This window comes from Acipenser ruthenus, chromosome 19 (assembly GCF_902713425.1).
Source record: "Acipenser ruthenus chromosome 19, fAciRut3.2 maternal haplotype, whole genome shotgun sequence".
Lineage (NCBI taxonomy): Eukaryota > Metazoa > Chordata > Actinopteri > Acipenseriformes > Acipenseridae > Acipenser > Acipenser ruthenus.
In genome coordinates this window covers 32,926,430-32,934,254 of record NC_081207.1, presented here as the reverse complement: position 1 = coordinate 32,934,254, position 7,825 = coordinate 32,926,430, and the positions used below count along the sequence as shown (strand labels likewise).

Genomic DNA, 7,825 nt, shown 5'->3' with positions numbered 1-7,825 from the left:
CTATGTGTGTGATAATTTTTGTAATATATATATATATATATATATATATATATATATATATATATATATATATATATGCATTTATAAGTTTTTTTTTACTATATTAGTAATTGGCTATTTCATATCTTTATTTCCTTGCCTGACTTTAAAATTGTTTGTTGCTTTACCCTCTACTATTTGTGGGCTTGTCTTAAATCATTTGCAATTCACTTGTGTGTAGTTTACTGGTGTGTGTGGCATTAAATTTGTTAATTGAGGACCCTCGTTTTTTTTGGTTTTATTCGCTGTTGGCTGAAGCTTTTAGTTTCAAACCGTTACAATGTGGCAACCAATTGCAAAAGTAGAAGTTATGAGTCATGAAGATAATTCTGAGCCACCCTTTTGACTGTCTGTTCTACTAAAAATATGGTCTCTGTCTCCTCTGTATGCAAGAGTTTTGCTCAAGTTGCTACATGCCCAACTGTCACAAGTTTGGCAGTGTTATGTGGGCTTGTTCTCAAACTGACTCTGCACTGAGTGTTGTGACAGGCTCCAGGTTTGCAAATCTTAATAAAGCTTGCTGTTTGAGAATCTACAGTCTCTCTTCCTTTCAATAGAATTTCCAAGACAGTTATTTCAATAAGTCAAGTGAAATCTGTTTTTTGCCAAAATTTCAAGGAATCTCCAAAAGGGTTCTTTAATTATTCAGGGGTCTAAAGGGTTAAAATATATAAAAGAAAATAAAATGTATATCCTAAAAGGTTGAAGGGCTCATAAGTGAATGGTCATGGGTCAAGAGTCAGTGGTCGGGGGGGGGGGGGGGGGGTGGTCTATGTCCAATGGGGAGGGGCGCGGAGGATGAAGAGAGGCAAAGACGAGCCACGCGCGTCAAAAAGTCCAGCGCGCGCTGGACTTTTTGACGCGCGTGGCTCGTCTTTGCCTCTCTTCATCCTCCGCGCCCCTCCCCATTGTCCCTCTCTGTTCCTCCCATCTCTCCACCCCCCCACTTTCCTTTCCTGGGGGGCTCCCATCTCTCTCTCTCTCTCTCTCTCCAACCAGCCTTCTTTCTCAGCACTTTATTTACTCACACACGTTCATCTCAGCCACTTCACTCATACCAAGCACAATCCACTAGCTCAAGCCACACAGCTCTTGCTATATAATATATAAAGAGTTCAATTGTTATTTATAACTCATATAATTAGTCCAAAGTCTATTTGTGGTTTGGTTTTATTACAGTATATTTCTATCTTAAAATGATAAAAAAATATTATATTGTCACCAAAGTGGTCATTGAGGATTACATGGTTAATGTTTTATACAATTTAATTCTTTAAAATAAAAAAATATAGATCTATATATATATATTACACATAACTTTTGATTTATTCCTCACAAATCAGTAATTTTACAATTCAGGATAATTGGGATATATGCTAATTACATCATTCCAATAGCTATTTATAATTCGTATAACTGCGTAAAATTCAATTTAGGGTTATTACTCATTAATTTATATATTAAAATAAGTTCAAATATTATATTGTTACCAAAACGGCGTTTGTGGATAATATATGTTCAATGTTTTATACAATTTTAATTATTAAAAATATATATTTAATTTAAATATATGTACCTTTCCAGTTAAGTGTCACAAATTGAATTATGGGTAATATGAAAATATATGGGATATGGAGAAACCCATTGAATTATTCTGCCGTAAACACCGCAATTAACCACCAGGGGGAGATGTTCGGAAACTGCATGCAATCTTGTATTTGACCAAATGTAAACAATTATCATTTTGTCTACGAACATCCGATCCAGACGCATGATACGTCTTTGGAAAGCCACAAAACGGCTTTTTTATATAACAAAAAATAACCCCTGCATATTGAGCTACAGGACACAGCACGAGCAGTGAAAGCAGGGTCCCCACAGACTTCTATCAGGCGCGTTCACGGTCATAACAAAGCCTACGTCAGCATGCGCGCTTCACAGAATGTCCGCCCCCATGCTTGCCTGGAGTTTCACATCGCAATAGGATTCTCCTCAGGTAAAACAAAACCGTATTGTTATTTATACCTGTTTAAGGGGCTTGTTTTTTGGCTGTACGGCTTCATCTCATCCTTTTTGTTTGTCATAATCGAAAGCGCGCCAGCCTCCGTTTTCTGTGTTTGTTTTAACCCTTTGCAGTCCATTTATTAAGTGCGCAACAGGCACGTCAGGTTTTCACACGCGCAGTTAATTTTAGACGCGCTGTTTAAAAGTATTTTTTTTCAGTCAAACGGGTTTAAATGGCCCTGCATATCAACAAAGCACTCACTAGGAATCTCCAGCCCCGCCCCACCCTTTCGTTTGCTATAGCGTTTACCTATGTAAGAAATAAATAATAATAATAATCATAATAATAATAATAATAATAATAATAATAATAATAGTAATAATAATAGTCGTACATACCGATCGATCATCTCTGGATCACTCGTTTTATCACCAAACTCCTCAATAATGCGATCCAAGTCATTATTTTATTACTATAACATCTGAAAAAATCTCTACAAATGTCCATGATATAGTCTCTGTGCGCTGACGCACTCAGCCAGCTTGTTTACTATGAACGCCCCGTTATCTGATACCTGATACCATATATGACTATTCATGAGATACGCCTTTTTTTTTTTTTTCTCGACTTGTTTCGGCTCCTGTCGCTCCCACTCGGCAATTGAATGGTTGTCTCGGCTTTTTCCGGAGAAAAAACGACTAAACACGCGTTTATTGCGTTGCTATAATGATGTCGGACCCAGTCCGACAAAGGACCTGTGAGGAATAATTGCAATGTCGGACCCAGTCCGACAATGGACCGCAAATTAATGTTGCTGTGTTGTTTTTTGCTATGGATGATTTATCTGATTGCCCCTGCTAATGCTTTATTGTGCACACACGAGGTTGTTGCCTCTTCATGGTTTTAATGTCACCGGGTGTGTGTTAATTTCTTTTTATTGTTGGGAGTTCGCTGCACACGAGTTCTGAAGGAGTGACGTCGCTGTTTATTATATTGTTGTTCTTGTTTCCCTGCAGCATTGATTGTTGGCCAATCTGTATCTATCATTTTGGGATCCATGGTGGTTGCATTACATTAGTCACTTAAACTGTAATTTCTGATTAGAATTCACTGTGTTGTTTATGAATTTGTGTGGAGTTTATTGTTTTAATTAATATAGTTTTCTGTTTTAACAAGATATAAACTGAAAACACACAATGTGTGGGGTTTGTCAGTGTGTGCCTCGTAATCACGTGACCCACGATTTAAGACTACAGGGGGTGCGTTCACGAGAGGCAGACTTTGCTAAGTCTGCGCAGATTCTGCAAAGATTCGGAAAATTCCTTGGCTACTTGCTCCGATTCTGTGCGGATTCTGCGCAGAATGACGGAAGGCTGCGTGTCGTGAACGCACCCGAACTCTCTCCACACACAACACACAGCGTTCTTCTGCCTGCCGTCACTCCTGCACACGTGAGGGGAATACTGAACCTGGTAACAAATTCAAATCCATGCGTTTCCAGCAGATGTGTCCGTCCTCGCCTCTTGCTTTGCTCGACTACCTCTAAGAGAAATGTGTTGGGCTTGTCTCTTCACCTCAGTGTTGCTATTGTGTTTAAATTGACACATTTTTTTCTGCACTTGTATTAAATGTCGCTTCATCTGTGAGACTGAGAAATAATTCTCAGACAATATTATGTCTGTAGACCAAGAGAAAATTCATAATACTGTTCTGTGACAATGTGAAGCACTTCCAGTGTATTTATTTATTTATTTATTTTTTATTGCATTTATATAGCGATTTTTGTACAAGCGTTTCACAAAGCACTGTACAGTACAGAGCACAAAAAAAGAAAAAAACACAATACATTTCTATAGCATGCCACACATACAGACCATAATAATACAAAAGCAGCAGTTTTTATGAAAGTGTGTTTTTGCTCTTGACAATACTCGCTAGATTGCTCTGATACTGTGTGTGTGTGTGTGTGTGTCAGTGTGTGTGTGTGTCAGTGTGTCAGTGTGTGTGTGTGTGTGTGTCAGTGTGTCTGTGTGTGTGTGTGTGTGTGTGTGTGTGTGTGTGTGTTCTTGTCTCTTGCCTGTCCGGTGAGGATGAAGATGTAGTTTCAGTGTTTAATGCTCATCCCCTCACTGTGTGTCTGTGTGTTCTTGTCTCTTGACAGGTCTGTGAGGATGAGAAGGTCTCCACAGTCTGGAGTCTGGTCTCTGACAGGCTCAACATACCTGTCAATCAACAGGGACTCCTCTACAAAGGCAAGGCGCTGGCAGGTAGGCTGAACAGCACAGCACAGCACAGCTCACCCCTCCTCTCACCCCTCACCTCATCCCTCCTCTCACTCCTCGCCTCACCCCGGGTCAGTGTGGCACAGCCTGCCTGCTCTTCTGAACAAACACTTCAGCCCTGCCGACGCAGTGAGAGTCTGGAGCAGCAACACAAGGTAACCTGAACACAAACACACACACACACACAGACACACACAAACACACACACAGTGAGAGGCTGGAGCAGCTACACAAGGTAAATTGAACACAATAAACACGGCTACACACACAATCCTAGCTGCAGCAGATGTACAATGTTATACAGACACACACAGACACAGCTGTACAGTGACACCGAGACGCACACACAATCACAGCTGCAGCACACACACTCTGAAATGCAGGTGTAGAGCAGCGTGTAGTTGTGACTCTGTGTCTCTCTCCTCCCCCTCTCCTCTCCTCTCCTTACTTTGTTTAAAAGAATAGAAGCACACCCAGTGAGCAAGGCATTGAGCAGCCCCACATCCCGCTTCACAATACCGCTACATATTGACTGACTGTTCGCATTGTGTGTGTTTGGTAAGACAAACCACATTTTCTACTTCTACTTTCTACGATTGGGCAAGTCAGCGGTTGTTTGATAACAGAACATAAAACATCACAGAGTGGGTTGAACTGCATTGCTGGAAATCAAGGCCCTTTAAAATGTGTACCTTCCCAGCTCAGGTATTGCTGAGGTAAAGAGACACTTCCTACAGGAGGACAGGACGTTGTCAAGGAGGGGATGTCGTCACGTGTCCTGAGGGCTTTCTTAAAAACATTGTTTTATTATTTCTAAGCGTACGTTGTTATTGCCTTTTAGCTCTTGAGCATAATAATCTCAATCCCGTTTGAAATGACACTAAGTGCATTTGCATGGTGGCAGATGAGGGATGTCGCTTCACTCGAGGCTTGCGTACTGATGAAGATGTAGTTTCAGTGTTTAATGCTCATCCCCTCACTGTGTGTCTGTGTGTGTTCTTGTCTCTCGCCTGTCCTGTGAGGATGAAGATGTAGTTTCAGTGTTTAATGCTCATCCCCTCACTGTGTGTCTGTGTGTTCTTGTCTCTTGACAGGTCTGTGAGGATGAGAAGGTCTCCACAGTCTGGAGTCTGGTCTCTGACAGGCTCAACATACCTGTCAATCAACAGGGACTCCTCTACAAAGGCAAGGCGCTGGCAGGTAGGCTGAACAGCACAGCACAGCACAGCACAGCACAGCTCACCCCTCCTCTCACGCCTCGCCTCACCCCGGGTCAGTGTGGCACAGCCTGCCTGCTCTTCTGAACAAACACTTCAGCCCTGCCGACGCAGTGAGAGTCTGGAGCAGCAACACAAGGTAACCTGAACACAAATACACACACTGCTATACACACACACACAGACACACACACACACAGTGAGAGTCTGCAGCAGCTACACAAGGTAACCTGAACACAATAAACACACACACTGCTACACACACACACACACACACACACACACACACACAGTGAGACTCTGGAGCAGCTACACAAGGTAACCTGAACACAATAAACACTCACACTACTATATATACACACACACACACACACACACACTGCTACAATGCACACCGGATTTAAAAGTATGTTCTGTATTACAGTGCCACATGTCGTCTCTTTTGGCAAGTGATATTTTCAAAATAATATTGAGTGGCAATAAAGAGTGCTGACTGTATTTGAACCCGGAGTAACTGTTTGTTAAGGTAGTTAGTAACACTTGTGATTGTATTTAATGATTCTTTATATCCGTGATTGTCTTGATTTCAATGCAGTTAATTAACGCAGAAGTTGTTCTTCCCTGCAACTATTGTAAGGATTAATGCTGCCTCTTTCAACTTGCGGTGCATGCTATGTATTTTTTGGGGGACACTTGTGGGACAGGTAAAGTTGTATATAATGTCCAACTAGGCTGAAAGCATTTATAGATTGCTTAATTTTTTTTTTATATTTTAGGTGATGAAGTGACACATTGAATATGGGGCCTGATGAGAGAAGTATCCTTTTCATGTGGTTTTGGTTTTGCCGTTGTGAGCAGGTATGGGAGACAGCACCGTGTCTGCATGTGAAATAACAAAGTCATCGCAGTGGAGGGACTCTCTGAAGGCTGTTGTTTGTGGATTTGTCTTGTAATGTGAGTGATCTACTGTACTGTGATGCCACTGGCTGTACGCATGCTGCACTGCAGGGGAGAGACCGCTGGCATTCACAGGGCATGCTTGTTCATTTAAAGCACGCTGCACTGCAGGGGAGACACCGCTGGCATTCACAGGGCATGCTTGTTCATTTAAAGCACGCTGCACTGCAGGGGAGAGACCGCTGGCATTCACAGGGCATGCTTGTTCATTTAAAGCACGCTGCACTGCAGGGGAGACACCGCTGGCATTCACAGGGCATGCTTGTTCATTTAAAGCACGCTGCACTGCAGGGGAGAGACCGCTGGCATTCACAGGGCATGCTTGTTCATTTAAAGCACGCTGCACTGCAGGGGAGAGACCGCTGGCATTCACAGGGCATGCTTGTTCATTTAAAGCACGCTGCACTGCATGGGAGACACCGCTGGCATTCACAGGGCATGCTTGTTCATTTAAAGCACGCTGCACTGTAGGGGAGACACCACTGGCATTCACAGGGCATGCTTGTTCATTTAAAGCACGCTGCACTGCAGGGGAGAGACCGCTGGCATTCACAGGGCATGCTTGTTCATTTAAAGCACGCTGCACTGCAGGGGAGACACCGCTGGCATTCACAGGGCATGCTTGTTCATTTAAAGCACGCTGCACTGTAGGGGAGACACCACTGGCATTCACAGGGCATGCTTGTTCATTTAAAGCATGCTGCTGTGGGATGTTTGCACAGTGATCTTGTATCTTATTTTCAGGTGAAGTTTTGAATGTATCAAGTTGGAAGACTTGGCTTAAGATAATGAACTCCACTTTTCATAATGTAAATAGTTTAGTTTGCATGATTTGATAATACAGGTGGATTTAATTAGACAACAAAACCACCCATTACTCCATAAACAATGACTTGAACATTGAATTACTTTACCACAACATCTGCACACACACACACACACATATATATATATATATATATATATATATATATATATATATAATGTATGTATATATCAATACATGTATATATGTGTTCTTATCTAGTGTCGTGGTAGAACAGTTTTGGCCTTAGCAATAGTCAATGCTAGTAATTGGAAATGCTGAGTAATTGAAAGTATTTTATGTGTTTCACTGATCTGTCATGAGGGGTGTTTGTGCTGCACTGAGGGTCACTGATCTGTCATGAGGGGTGTTTGTGCTGCACTGTGGGTCACTGATCTGTCATGAGGGGTGTTTGTGCTGCACTGTGGGTCACTGATCTGTCATGAGGGGTGTTTGTGCTGCAGTGTGGGTCACTGATCTGTCATGAGGGGTGTTTGTGCTGCACTGTGGGTCACTGATC

At 42.1% G+C, this 7,825-nt stretch overlaps 1 long non-coding RNA gene across 1 annotated transcript; it reads left to right on the top strand.

The window, feature by feature from the left end:
- Positions 1–1,899: 1,899 nt before the first annotated feature.
- Positions 1,900–6,642, top strand: LOC131698790 (uncharacterized). Its single transcript, XR_009307816.1, has 3 exons — positions 1,900–2,035; positions 4,206–5,682; positions 6,320–6,642. It is a non-coding gene; the product is annotated as an uncharacterized LOC131698790 (long non-coding RNA).
- The last annotated feature ends 1,183 nt before the right edge of the window (positions 6,643–7,825 follow it).